A 13,662-nucleotide genomic window follows, 5' to 3' on the forward strand; every position below is an offset into this window, starting at 1 on the left:
GAACAGTTTTGAAAGTGTGTAGTTTTAAACACAGACGGCCTCTTCACAAACATGACTAGAATTTTAATAACAACTTATCTCCACTGCTGCTCCACAAGGTCAACCGTCTATTTTCTTACTAACGCTAGCTGTGGTTCCTGACATCTGAAGCTTTAATACAGAAACATCATCCTGGGAGTGAGATGAAGTCAAAACCGGCCCTGTTTGTTTCTGAAATATGAGCTCTCTTTAGGGGCTGTGTTTTTGAGTTTCATTGTGAGCTGAAGCAGGGAAGCTTAGTGATAGTGAGCAAATACATAAATAACTTCACTTTGGACACATTCTGTGAGTCTATATCCCCCTCCCCCAGCACTGTGTTTATGAACACCACAACCACCAGTAAACTCACACTGCTTCACCACAGAAATCACAGTCACACAGTCTATTGGGTGAGCCATGTCTAACTTAGAGCATTCATTTCAGAAGACAAATGCAACATGTTCAGTAGAGCAATGATCATGTGGTTGGTTTGATGAACAGCTCAAGGCTGTAAGATCTAACCTGTGGTATTAGTTTCCAAATATTTTAGACCACAAAACCCCACTTCGTTTGCATGGCAATTCTAAATCATCCCATCATCCTTTCTCAGCTAAACATGGCATAATCACATTCACAACAAAAACTCTCTCTCAAAGTCCACATAAAACAGCATTTCACTTCCATAACCTGACACAAGTATTTCAGAGTGAAACAGGACATTAAACAAGAAAAAAAATAGCATAAGACTTGATTTTATCCACAGGGCATTGAGACTGAAAAGTGTCTCTTTAAGACAGGCGGTTAGGGAAGGGGTTAAAAAACAAGAGAGTTAGGTGACATCAGCCGAAAAGTCATTTCAGAGTTATTTGATTTTGATGAAAGATTATGATGGCTTTTTTCCCCCGACTTTGGAATAATGTGTGTTGATGAATCGTGCACAATAAAACCAGGCATGTGTTTTATTAAAGTCATTAGGCTCAGTTGTGATTTCATGTTGACTTGACTGATCCCATTAAATCAACTATTTTTCCAGGCAATTCTGTACTTGTATTTTCACTATCAAAAATGAACTGGCGGCTCATATCAATAATGAAGATTCACACAACAACAGATATATAGAACAAATATATATATATAATCAAGCAAGATGACGAGATTTAAAGGATTAGTTTGCTTTAAAAATGAAAATTTGAACTGCACCAACGAGTGAGGTCCACACGAAAGTGCGTCCATCCATCATAAACATACTCCACACGGCTCCGAGGGGTTAATAAAGGCCTTCTGAATCAAAGCGATGCGTTTGTGTAAGAAAAACATCCATATTTAACAAGTTATCCACCTTATTCCAACGCCCCAAAATGCTTTGTGCGAATTATGGGTGTAACTTCTGTTTAGCTGTAAACAGTCAGTGAAAGGCTTGTTCTATGAACGCAATAATGCATTTAAAAAAATAAAACAAAAAAAAATGGGTACAATGAGATGCCATTATTCTGCTCACCCTTCAACCATTGAACATTAAAAGGACATTTAAAAGTGTAAAAGCATCAACAAGGTGCTTTCAACAGACCATGAAAAAGCACAATTCTTTCTACAACAATAATGGACGGCTTATATAACTATAGTGATATGTATCTGTATTATGTTATATATTTTCCTTAATAAAAAAATGCTCATGAACTTCAGAATTGTGTGATACTATTTCAAAATGATTTCCATCATTTTTACAGATAATAAATTGTATTTACCTGTGAAAACAAACCTGGAAAGCGACGTGAGGCTTTGAGGAGAAAAAACAAGCGATACTTTGTGCATTCCAGTGAATTATTAATGGGATATATTGTAAATTATATTCAGAGAACAGACCACAAATGTGCAGTATATGTTGTCCTTTTTCATACTATTACAGCGGAATGCAAAGGAACAAAAGAAAATAATCACGAGGATAGAAAGCAGCGACTGAAAAGATAGATATTCTTGTTATAACATGTTATGTTAATATACCAAGCTTTACGTTATTCTCATGATGTCTAAAAGTAAAACATGAAAGAAACATTGACATCTCATTCAGTTAAACTGAAGGATAAGCTTTATTTGTAGGGTAACCTTATCATTTGAAACAATTCGTTTCAGTCTTTTTAAATGGAAGTTCCCCAAACCAGAAGTGCAACCTATAATTCGAAACGCAGTAGGCTAGTCAGGAATAAGGTGGATAAAGTAAAATAATCCGCCCGACCACCTTCTGTATTCAACTTACGAAGAAAATGGCAATGGCAGATATTTAGTCTTCTTTAAGCAGAAACATAGCTCATGTGTTTTTCCTTCTCAGGTAAATGTGTCTTGTTTTAAGTTTAGCTTAAAGGGGCTCTATGTAGGAATGACACCCAGTGTTCAAAATAGGTACTGCAGTCCAAATTTAAAATATTGTTTGGCCTGCCTCGTCGTTAAAGACGCGGGTTGCCAGCGACAAGAGGGAGCGCAATTGACAATGAAAGCTGAGGAGACTTAAACATTGTAAGCTGATGAGTTGATTTATCTGTTTTAATATGCTGTTGTTCATAAAGATATTTAGATGGATTCAGAGGCTTTTTAGGTCAAGTGGAATCTGCGATTCTCTGACCTCTGACCTCTCTGATTCTCTGGTTGTTTGTTGGTTTCCATGGTTGCAATACGCGGTGTTTTCCGGCAACCTGTCATGTCGAAATACTATTGGATAAACTGGCAGCACAGGTTTTCGCACAAACCAAAACAAAGACAGACATTCCGACACAGAACACACATTTTCAAAGTAGAATATCTGGCTGTAGCATTGTTTTTCTGAGAAACAAGTAGATGAACTTAGCATGTTTCCTAAATATCTGCAAACATATCGAGGTATTTTTATGCTTCATTAAATTAAAAATCTTACATAGAGCCCCTTTAACTTTAAGGCCCGGTTTTCACAGACAGAGCTTAGCCTAAGCCAGGATTAGGCCTTGGGCATCTTGAGACAAAACAATGACACTGACATATTTTAAGATATGTCAGTACAAGTTGCTTTCAGTTAAAACATCTCAAACATGCATTTTAGTCTAGGACTAGCTTAAGTCTTGTCTGTGAAACTGGGGGTAAATGTTTAGACGTTTGTACTGGAACACAAGTTATGTTTTTTTCACATTGAACTGTTTGGCGAGAGAGTGTAGTTTGTTTGTAACATAAAATGCGAGGAACAGTAGACTATTGTGTTTGAGTATCAGTATTTCAGGACTACTTGTAATGTGATTTTTTTAAACATTGACATGTATATCAGCAACCAATATAATGAGAAACACTTTATTCCATTCCATTCCATTTTGGAACATTTCTGGGGAAACCATGTCTCATGCCTCACCTTCAGTAAATGGAGGTTTTTCTGGACAGGCACCTGAGAGGGAGGAACCCTAACAGTGAAGCATCAGCCAGTCCTCTTGGTGCCTCATACATTAGCGCATGGCCGTTTCAGGCCGTTTGACATAACGTATTGGGCATAGTACAAAAACATGGGCTGACTAATTACTGATGTCATTGCTGGGATATGCTTTCAGTTCAAGTCTGTTTTGAGGGTTCTGCTGAAATCTACCTCCATGTTTTTCGCTTCTAAGTGAAGGAGAAGGTTGCATGGTGAGTGCATAGGGATTGTATTTCATAAAATACTAAGTAATTACATTGATTTGATTTTTTACCTTTTACTCACAAATGTAATGCTCACTATTTTCTTTTAAAAACAAAGATAAAATGGGCGTAAGTAAACAGTTAAAAAAATATACTTCAAAAGAGAGTAAGCTTTGCTAAAAGATAACTAAAATGCATGATTTGTTTGTGTTTCATTTGGGCAACTGGTAGAAAAGTGTAAAGAAAATTGTGTAGATTTTAAGCACACAAGGCTTTGTGGCCCTCCATTTAGAAGCCTGTTTCAACTGAAAAGAGTCAGATGGGCTACTCAATAAAGATTGTGCTCTGAATGGTTTTATGAAGGCCAGAAACCATTTGTTTAGAGCAGTGGAGCCCAAGCGTGCAGGTCGCACAGCGAAATTGCAGGCCGGCTGAAAGCTGATACGCTCATTGAGTCTGAAGTTTACACAGAGCAAATACAAATAATGAAGAACTATAACAGAAGTGCTCTCTATGTCACCATGCATTTATCCTTTACTCCAGAGAGCTACTCTTGATAAAGATTCCTAAGAATACTGCTGCATAATATAGTGTAGTTTAGTATATAAATAAATAAATCAGATTATTTCAGGTTTTGCTATATTGCAACGTGGTATTCAAGTAGATTTAAATAAAGCAATCATTACAGTTTTGTGAATTACAGTTTTTTTTTTTTTCTTCTACAGTCAAGGGGTGTTCTTGGACACAACGTGAACTTTTTATAAAACAGCAGCAATAGTAATATGATAAAAGACACCAAATAATTGCATTTTTACACATTATTGGCTGAATAAACTAAATATACCCATTAAAAAACAAAAAATCAGTCACTGTTTGGATTTAAAAAAGGCAAATACTTAAAGGTGCAACGTGTAAATTTTAGGAGGATCTATAGGTTGTTTGCACATGACGTCATTGCTGCACATGAAATGTGGCTGGAGTTCAAGGAGTGATTTTTCTATATAGGAATCCTATCACAAACTCAAAATTCCTATGTTTTGCGTCGTTTATGGCTGCTCAAATCTATCAAACCAAGAAACCATAATGAGCTTTTATCATTTATGTAACTTATATCATTTTTTAACTAAAGTTGTCACCTTTTATAGCGTTTTGTGTCTGCTGATACTGAAATGAATACGGATACCTGCTTACCTTTTTTGTTTTTGACTTGGTTAAATAATCACATTCTTCATGGTACCGTTTGCAGGGAGGAGAAGATATTTTGTCCAATTGCATGATCATTTGGTGTTTTCACTTCAGTTTTGTAGAATTATGTTCACAGTGTTGATCTGGTTACTGTGAAAACAGTGTCACGCGCTGGGCATGTGCTTCTGCTTCAGCCATCATATGGTAGAACATGTCCAAATTAAAAAAAAAAAATGTGTTCAACAAGCTGACAGAAGTCCATCCATTTCTTTGTTGCAAGGGTGTAAATGTCACTGTAGTTTTAATGTTTTCTTTGTAAATATTCACTTTCCCATATGACCACGGAGGAGAATAGGACGGCATTCAGCAGACAGACATCCTTTTTTACCGTCTATGACAGACAGTGACACACTGTATATGTATATATATATTTTTGTATTTATTTCAACAAATGACAACCAAAATCAAACCCATAGAAGCTTGTGAACAGTTTTTAAGTGGCTGTGTATAATTATACTTATTCACAAGCCGAGTGAGAGTCATACTCGCAAATGTTAATTATTAAACCAAACAAAATACAAAACGTTCAAAAACACTCAGCTATGTGATTATTTTATTGAGTGATAGGGAGTAGGTTCAATCAGTGACATTATTAGATTTGATATACGGCATCTCCTCGTCACCTCCTCAACCTGCTTCCTGCAAAAATTGTATTACATCGTCCGGTTTTCTCCCTGAATGATGATATGAGCTCCTATTGCAATTCTCGATTCAGCATAAATTACATACAATAACGACAGTTTTCACAATCATGACAGAAAATAAAAAAATACTGCCCTTAATGTGACTAGTAGAAAGGCAGCACGATATAGACAAACCCAGACTAGAACTGAACACGGCATGACGGCAGCTTCACATTCTTTATATCTTCCTCCTCGATGGCAGTCAAGTCTTTCATTTCAGTAGAAAAATTGCTCCTCTTTATGACATAAGGTTCACGTCCAAAATATGTTGTGATTTTCTGTTTATACATTTCTAAACCAGCACAGTATGGACATTTCCCCATCTCTTCCATTCTAATTTTCACTGCTTGCCCTCCACATTAATTTCGCACGTCACCAGAACCACGTGATTGCAAACAACCTATTGACAGAAATGCAAAATAATATACATAACTATGTTTTCAGTGGTGTATAAACACCTTACATAATGAACCGTTATGTTTTTGTTACCTTAGAATGAGCCGTTTCTATCTACATACATTTTGCACTGGCATGTTTCTACAGTAGCCCTAAATGGACAAACTGCTCTACAGAGCGTGCTTGATTGACTAGCTACTCTCTGCTGTCTCAGATGATGACATTTTTGTCCTGTGTTGGCCACTGTAGCTTCTCTATATTGCTCACTGCTAGATGCCACTAAAATTTACGCACTGCACCTTTAAGAGTCTATGACTGGATCATCATTGCCGGGATTATTATGTTTCTAGCAAGTTGCATACAAGATCTTGACCAAAAATTGATGCACCACTTGATAGAGATAAATGTTGTGATGTTACTTCCATCTTGTATTGACAGTGCAAGAGGTGAGCACTCTGTAAAGTCTACTCCAGCACATCCCAAAGACTTTCAATGAAATTAAGGTCTGGACTCAGGGGTGCCAATTCATGAGTGAAAATGCTCCCTACCAACAATTATTTCACAATTTCAGCCTGATGAATCTTGACATTGTCATCCTGGAATATGGCCATGATTTGTCTTCCAACATGGTTGTTTTAAGGCAGGAACACACCAAGCCGATGAAAGCAGACTGCGGGGTTTGCTCACGTTGGCAGCGTCTGTATCCAAAGTTGGCCTGACAAACCAAACCAACGCTTGACAGCCGACGGCCAAGTAGCACGTCAGTTCTGCGTCTGCGTAAGATGAAATGCCTTTCTGAACCAGCAGGTGGCAGAAGCTTAACAGGCAATCAGAATGATCAGATGGAGCTCGGACGCTGATTCAACATGTCGAATCGGCCGAAAAAAAGAAGACGAGGACCAACTTCAGCCGACGGTGCGGAACACACTGAGAAAACGTACAAAACAAATCTGCACGAAATCAATCACAAAAAAAATCTGCCCAACAGCCATCCGTCGGCTTGGTGTGTTCCTGCCTTTAAGAAATGAAAAGCTACACACTCTATCAATATGGGTTAGAAGATCTGTTCCAAAACATATAACATGCTAGAAACATAATAATCACAGTAATAATGATCCAGTCAAAGACTCTTAAGCATTTACCCATTTAAATCCAAACAGTGATAGTTTTTTTTTGGCCGGGCAGTGTAATAGTTAATTAATTAGCGTAATCAAAGGAAGTTGTCGCAGATGTGTGTTTGTCTGCATTTTAATGAAGCTTGACTGTGTGTGGAACTTGAAGTTATTAACAGGAAAAAAGCAAGTACAAAAGACCAACATTAGGAAACACTGGAGTACTGGAGATAGAGCCAAAGGCAAATCATCAAGGAAAATGGTTTCAGTCAACAAGAGATGCCTTGCCTTAATAGTGATTATTCATTTTACAGGAGGGCAATGAGTCAAAGAACAGGGCGAAACCCTATAGAATAAGGCAGGATAGTTTTGTGGACAGAAAAGCTTGACATTTTTGTAAAAATCTTTGCGTAATTTAAATGATTCAGTATATTTAATTGATACAACTTCATTTTAAGCTTCTAAAAAATACACCGATTGCAACACTCCATATGAAAGCACATATAATGGTCTTGACTGATTGTGTCTGCATCTGCAATCAACATGTTACGGCCCATCTGGATAAGCTTTGCGAAGTCCAACATATCAAACCTGGCACCTCTAACTCCTGTAGGCCTACGTCACTCCAACGCTAATCAGCCAATGTATGCACAGCTCAGGCTAGATTTCAGCCCAGACCGACTGAAGTCTTCCATTACACGCACATGGTGTGGTGTGTCAGACCGCAGCTCAGGACCACAGCGCTTGAATGTGCGGCGACTGGCTGTTTTGACAGAGAGCTGTGAACTGAATTGATGTGCAAGACATTGAGTCAGAAGCGTTTCTTTGGCTGTCAGTTTCAGCATTCTCAAAGATTTATTGTTGATCTTGTGAAATGTATACTTTATTTGCTCTTGTCCTGAAGCCAGGATCATTGCGTGGTTTTGTTTTCAAATGTTTCCCCTGCGCTGTGATTGATTATCTGTGACTTGATGACTCATCGAGTTGGTCGGTTAATTGACAGTCGAAAGTAAGATGGCCACCCCAATGGAATGTGTGACTGCTCTGCAAACTTCTGAACGGGCCAAATGCATTTTAAAATACGGGTGGCACTTTTAGTTTGGTGAACTGCCACTCAAAAATATTGAAACAAATAATTTCAAATAATATGGTTGTGCTACAAATAATCCTTATCTCTCAGTTTGACTGAATATGCATAAATATGTTTATGTGTAATCTCTCAACCAGTGTTTCAACTGCGGAAAGAACAGAACTGTCATGTTTGTGTACCATTACAACTCTAATATATAATCCCTTAACCCCATCCCCAAAGCTGAGTATAACCACCTAACCCTTTAATATAGAGACATCAGAAAATAAATGTATTGCCATTTTCCATTTTAATAGGACACAAATAATACAACTTGATAATTTATTTATTTATTTATTTTTTTTTCAAAATATGACTTTTAATTTTGATTTTAATGTTTGTATACCAGGATACATTGCCTCTTTGGGGGTATAAATTCACTGAAAACTGAATTCTTGTTTGGCAATGCCTTTTAAAACATTTTATTCTCTTACAACATACAATAAACATCCTTTGTAACACATTTTAAGAAATGAAAAGCTACACATTCTATCAATATATGAATTTTTATAAAGTAAATGTAAGATAAGCATTTACTGGACTGAAGCAAATCGATTATTCATATACATACACAACTTTTTAATGTAAAAAATTCAAACTTCTTTTTAATTTTTTTTCATGTTAATGTAAATGTCAAATGTGACCGAATAAGCTTTTGGGGAACATTTATTTTTCCATCTCTCAATTATCATTGATTTGCATATATGAGCTATAAAAACCAGATGCTCAACAAAACCACATGCATATACTATAATATATATATATATATATATAAATAAATAAAAATACAAAGTTTTTTTTGTTTTTTTTTTAGTATCATATTTCATACACACACACACGTCACATCTTTGTGGGGACTCTCCAAAGACATAATTTTTATACTGTTCAAATTGTATATTCTATCCCCTTACACCAGGATAGAAAAAACAAACACACACATATGCAAATCAATAATAATTGAGAAAAGGACAAATAAATGTTCCCAAAAAGCCTGTTGTATATTTGACATTTACATAAACATGAACAAATGTAAAAAGATTTTGTTTTTAACATTAAAAAAATGATGTATATTTTGCATGAAATTTGCATATTATTAAATATGATAGAGTAGGCTAATGTATTCATAAATAGGCATTTGTTCATACTTATTGTTCAACAGAATTTTACAAAGAATATTTAAAGTTATGAGAGAATAAATGTTTTTAAAAATCTGGCTATAATGTTGTAATACACATTGCCAAACAAGCATTCTGTTTTCAACTGATTTATACTGATTTATCAACTGATTCAAACATTTACAGGCGGATTATGAAAAAAGTAATTATTATAATATTAAATTAATAAAATTTCAACATTAATGTAATAAGCTAACACTCAACAACAACTTTTTAAACAAGTCCTCTCCAAATATTGTAAATATGTGAAATATTTCAACTTTTATCAGAAGGTGAGTAGATTTCCCATGACAGGTCGTGTTTTTCAATGCTGCCTGTGAGCTAAAAAAGTCAATATATCTAATCTAAATATTCACAACAAACACCCTTTCAACATGAAAACAAGAAATGAGACCTAAACTTTACCTGACTCTCCCTACAGCCTCTCAAATGTTTGTATCCTCCATACGCCGTCAAAAGGGTTAAAAATAAAATAAAATAAAGTACACAATGCTGTCATTATGTCTATACTGTATGTTTTTGTATCTAGGAAAATGTAAGTAAATGTATGTGTGGTAGAAAAAAATTACATACAAATAGTTATAGATACAAATAGTTATATGATACAAAATATATCAGTTAGGGATCAGAATATACAGTTTGTACAGTTTAAAAATCATTATGTCTATAGAAAGTCCCCATAAAACATGGAAGCCCAACATAAATAAAGTAATTAAAAATGGTTTTTAAAAATGTAGAAAGTATTCTGTAATGCAGGGATGGACAACTCCGGTCCTGGAGGGCCAGTGTCCTGCAGAGTTTATCTCCATCCCTGATAAAAACTCACTTGCCTATAACTTTCTATTAATCCTAAAGACCTTGATTAGCTGGTTCAGGTGTGTTTGATTAGGGTTGGAGTTAAACTCTGCTGGATACTGGCCCTCCAGGACCGGAGTTGTCCATCCCTGCTGTAATGGGTAGGTTTAGGGTTAGGGTTAGAGATAGTGTAGGGGGATAGAATATACAGTTTGTACAGCATAAAAACCATTACGTCTATGGAATGTCCCCATTTAGATAGCTAAGTAAACGTGTGTAAGTAAACACTGAATATGAATGGAATTAATGTCTAATAAAGGTTGGTTTAAAGCACTTAATGACATTTTCCCATTTTATTTAAAGCATAAAAACATTATCTAACTCTTTACATATGAGCTGATTAAGCAATAATATTTTTGTTTAAATCTGGTTGTATTCATTGATTGTGAACTGCTCTGAAACCATAATGTAGAATGCACAACAGTGCCATGTATTTACTTACAGTGCACACATTTAATTAAATCATAGCCTTTTGAAGTTTAATAATCAATCGCATAAAGCCATATCTCACTTCTTGTTTTTCTGTGCCCTATTTTAAGACCACTTTGATCAAACTGAATTTAAGGCTCTTTAAGACTTTAAGGACCTGTTTTAATAATATGAATAAGACAACAGACACTGCGCTCTTGTGGTCTGTTCTCTCGATTAAATGAACAGTATTTTGGGGTTATTCATGGTCTGTTGAAAGTGATGATGGTAATACTTGTACACGGTTAAGTTTTATTTTCATATTCAGTGGTTGAATGTTGAGAATAATGTCATCTCATTGTACTTAGTTTTTGCATTCATAGAACCCTTAAACAAATTTATTTGCAGTCTCTGATTGTTTATATTTTAACATAAGTTACACTTGGAATTGGTTTTAGCTAAATCCTTTATTAAAACAAAGAGTGAATTAACTGCTGTGGTCTTTTGAATAACTATAATATAGCCACTGAGCTGTCATATAAAAAATATACAGTGGGTACGGAAAGTATTCAGACCCCCTTAAATTTTTCACTCTTTGTTATATTTCAGCCATTTGCTAAAATTATTTAAGTTCATTTATTTTCCTCATTAATGTACACACAACACCCCATATTGTTACAGTTGGTGTATGTTAGAGAGATGAGGCGTACTCAGAGATCCACAAGATGGGTTTTTAATAATAATCAAGGAGCGAAAGCACATACACACATAAACAAACGAGAACGGACGATGAGTGAAGGCAAACACAGGGTATAAATACAAGTGACTAACAAAGGAACTAAACAAGGTGATGGGATGATTAACGAGACACAGGTGGATCAAATGAACTAATCAGACAGAATGGGGAAAAACTAGGTCCCAGGGCACAGTACATGTAACACATATTGATATAAAAACACAAAATTGTTGACATTTTTGCAGAAAAACTGAAATATAACATGGTCCTAAGTATTCAGACCCTTTGCTGTGACACTCATATATTTAACTCAGTGGCTGTCCATTTCTTCTGATCATCCTTGATGGCTGCAATATAACAAAGAGTGAACAATTTAAGGGGGTCTGAATACTTTCCGTACCCACTGTATAAGTGAACACTGCACATTTAAGTTTAACATTTATTTATTTAGTTTAACATTATTATTTATTAGTGTTTGTGGGAATCAAACCCTATGGCCTTGGTGTTATGAGTTTTAGCAACATCAGTGTTGCAGACAGGAAAAATACAAGATATTCATTGACTGATATAAATGTTACATTTTTTACATGTTACAACAGCATGCTGCACAAGGCCATCTGTTACAAAAATAAATAAATAAATAAAAATGAGTGAAAACTGGGAATGGGGAGATGCAACAGCTGTTTCATTCTGTTATAGAACAGCAACATTTTTCAGATGATACTGCCCTGGTGGGTTTAATTAATCATGGCCTACAGAAGATAGACAACGTTTTTATGACAACGCTTTACTGCCATTGACAGAATTTTTTGGCAATTCATGTTTTCACTGTTATATGCAAGGGGTGTTATTACACATCTTCTGACAAAATACAGATCCAAAAACAAGCTAAGAAAAAGCAGAAGGCAATAGAAGCATTGTTTACACATGTAAGCTAACAACTGTAAATAGAAAATAGTCCAAAATGTAAATAGTCTAAAATCTTTTAATAATGAAATCTATTTGAGATTATGTTCAGATTCATAGTGCAAATAAAGGGTCATGTTTATTGTACATTTATGGTGTATTCGATCCTTAAAGTTTGAAAACATGGCCACTATATGACCTGTATGTTTTGTGAAGAAGCTGAGTAAAGAGAGAATACAGCTTTGAAACAACACGATATTAAGTAAATAATGGCAGAAAAAAAATTGACACAGGCAGCATCCAAAAAGACAGCTGACTTGTTACCTCGCTGACTTATAGGCAATGACTTTGCAGACAAAGCACTTGAAGGCACCTCATGAAACTAATTTCGAACAGACTTTTGAGGCAGGGTAAAGGCAGGAACACATCAAGCCGACGCCGACAAATTAGTGGCGACAAAAGCAGACTGCGGGGTTGGCTCACGTCGGCAAGGTCTGTGTCCAAAGTTGGCCTGACACCCCAAACCAACGCTCGACAGCCGACGGCCAAGTAGCACGTCCGTTCTGCGTAATATGAAATGCCTTTCTGTACCAGCAGGTGGAAGTAGCTGAACAGCCAATCAGAATGATTAGATGGCCCAACGAATTCCGACGCTGATTCAACATGTTGAATCGGCCGAAAAAAGCCCACGAGGTCCAACTTCAGCCGACGATGCGGAACACACTGAGAAAACTTAGTCGGCTGATGAACAAAAACTGCCCGACGGCTGACCGTCGGCTTGGTGTGTTCCTGCCTTAACAGGTTAATGATCTACAGCAAAATAGAGTGAGCTTTGATGAAAGCTAAGTGAATATTTAATTATTACAATAGTAATTTCTTTATAGAAATGATATCAAAAGTAGAAAACAATGGTCAAAAGCATACATTTACACACAAAATGACCCCCAACCTCAACTTTCAGATGCCATCTTTATTTTTTAGCTCAACTGTCACCCAATGAACAGCTTTGGATTCATCGAACTGTCACCGAAGCTAACTTTGGATTCGGACATGCTTTAAAATCTGTCCTCTGAAGGCAGCATTTTTCAGTTTTTTGGATGCAGTCACAATGAAACAGAACAAAACTCAGACAGTCTAGAAGTTACTAGTGAGTCTGAAGAGCTTTATTAGCTGGTTCAGATGCGTTTAGTAAGAGTTGGAGCAAAACTCTGCAGGATAATGGCCCTCCAGGAGCAGGTTTGGACACCCCTGCACTGGACAGATGGCCAGTCTATCACAGGTTTTTCTATCAGGACTCAGGTTCTTGCTGAAAAGTCTCTATTGCAGGTGATTATTGTGATTTGTTGCTCATTTTGAAAAGAAATTTGAATGC

The sequence above is a fragment of the Chanodichthys erythropterus genome, chromosome 3 (assembly GCF_024489055.1).
Source record: "Chanodichthys erythropterus isolate Z2021 chromosome 3, ASM2448905v1, whole genome shotgun sequence".
Lineage (NCBI taxonomy): Eukaryota > Metazoa > Chordata > Actinopteri > Cypriniformes > Xenocyprididae > Chanodichthys > Chanodichthys erythropterus.